Consider the following 2,547-nt stretch of genomic DNA (forward strand, 5'->3'; position numbering starts at 1 on the left):
TTAAAATAATTTTTTCCTATTATTATTATTAGTAAAAGTAGTAGTGTAGTATATTTTAGCAGCTCACGGGCAACTAACTTGAGCTAAGTATGTCCTCCTCGCATCGGAATAAACTCAGCCTAGTTTTTAATAAGCAACATTTTTTATTTAATTCCGAAATTTTAAAATTATCATTGCACGGACTCAATAATTCCCGGAACTTCCTTGATTTCAAATTTGTACACGTACACAAATGTAGATTTTTTCTATTTTTTTTTGCGTCGTTGTACGCATTGTTTTATTTACAAAATAGCCAACTATTTCTATAGAAATTCCTAGTTTCAATTAATGATATATGTGATGATATGTTTGTGTTTTTCCAAAAATCATGCTTATCATAGATTGGGGTTCTTTTTACCATTCGGTAACTCTGTTTTCAGTCTGTTTTTCAATTGTTTCAATCTGTTTTTAAAATTATTTTCAATCTGTTTTCAATCTTTTTTTCCATCTGTTTTCAATTGTATCATATATACTGTCGGATATTATTTAACCTTCAATTTTCTGGCTACTGAGTACTGTCATCCCGTTTTTTTGTGTGCTAAATTCAGATTCAAAATGATTATTTTTTAAATATTGAAAAGAGTTGTTACCCCAACTGAACGGTTTAAAATCTTTTTTTAAATGTGTTGTGCAAGTTTTACTCAGAAAAGTTTTGAAATTTTTTTTTTTTGTTTTGGAATGCTTCTCAATTTTTTTAAAATATATGATAAAGATAAGAATGTTTGGTTCAGAGCAGGCTTAACCATTGTTTACACCAACAGATTGCAAAGATAAGGGTACAGAGATATAGGGATTACACCTTCGGGTTGTCAAGATATAGAGACTACACCTTCGAGTTGTCAAGATATAGGGATTACACCTTCGGGTTGCCAAGATATAGGGATTAGACCTTCGGGTTGTCAAGATATAGGGATTACACCTTTGGGTTGTCAAGATATAGGGATTACACCTTTGGGTTGTCAAGATATAGGGATTACACCTTCAGGTTGCCAGAAAATTGTGGGANGCTTACGAGCTGAAGATGTGAGCAAGGGTCAAGTACTTCAGACCGGAAACATGTATTCGACACCTTCCTTCACTTCACATCCCCAACCCTTACACCCGACCCTAACCCCACCCTAAACTGACCCCGACCTGACCCTAAGCTCTGTCAAAGGATTGACCTTGGTTTTAACGAATATCTTTATCAGTCAAATTTACACATCACACAGAACTAGTTACGTCTTTTTTGTTTTTAGAGTTTTGTATAGTTTTTAATGTTGCGTAAAAAAACATCAACGATAACCATAATTTGCACCACACACCTTTGGCAAAAATATTTATCTCGTAATTGCGCGCGCATCGTTTGCACTTGTTCCGAAAAACGTGTTCGCGCAGGGCGAAATCTCACAAATGTGCAAAGAAATTATAACAAATTTGTAAATGGACTGAACTAAATCATTAACATTTTGACACGAAAGCCTATTTTGCCAAATACTATTGTAAAGCTAAAGCTTCCAGAAAGAGCAACTTTAAAAAAACCAAAATATACTTTGTCTGTCTTTTTATTATTAATCCAATAAACGTCCAAACGGTTGAACTGATTGAGCCCAAATATTTGTTTAAATTGCGCCAAATCAAATAGAAAAATCTGCTAAAATTTAAAAATAATCAAAAAATCCGACTTTCAGAGCAACAGTTAAAAGCTAAAATTATTTATGCAGGAAAGCTTGGTATACATATTCTTCTTTGCTTGTCTGCTGGTCCGGAAAACAATGTCGAAATTTATGATTTTTGAAAATGCACTTTAAACAGAAAAATATTTGAGTGCAATAGTAAAAAAACAAAAATTGTTAATAGAAAAGGGAACACGAAGTACTCTAAAAACCTAGGCAATTTTTAATTTAAAATCATCTGATAAAAACGACCTCCTGAGTCACATTTAAAAGATAATTTTAAAACCATAATTGTTTGGATTTCATTCGATTTAATTCGGTCCACACACAACCAGAGGCCGAATTTAAAGAATTTGAGCCGCGGCTGAAATATGGTTGGTTCCACTTAAAAAAGTATTCAATTTTTCAAGATTTAAGCCGGTGCTCAATTGAAACCGGTTTTTAGCAGATTTAAGCCGGGGCTCAAATTCATTAAATTCGGACACAGAATGCTTTATGAAAAAAAACCTAGAAAAAAGTTTGAAAAATATAAAAATCTGTATAAGATGACTCTGTACTTTTGGTTTTTAAAAACCAGAACTGTAAACAAGTTAATGAATTGGACCAAATCTATTCATCTAAAAAGTTAACTGACAAGGTGACACATTAAATATGAGTTTTAGAGCCAAGGCAGAGATCGTCTTTATCTTTAATAAAGACGATCATTAAGGCGGCTTTAATTTTCATGTTTCTTGGGATACACTGTATATATATAAACCAAATTTGGGGGATTTGTAATGAACCTTCAGACATGGAGGCGCCTTGCAGTTATATACTTGAGTGCATAGACATGTTTTACTTACGGGAGGGGGGG

The sequence above is a fragment of the Eurytemora carolleeae genome, unplaced genomic scaffold (genome assembly GCF_000591075.1).
Source record: "Eurytemora carolleeae unplaced genomic scaffold, Eaff_2.0 scaffold2044, whole genome shotgun sequence".
NCBI lineage: Eukaryota > Metazoa > Arthropoda > Copepoda > Calanoida > Temoridae > Eurytemora > Eurytemora carolleeae.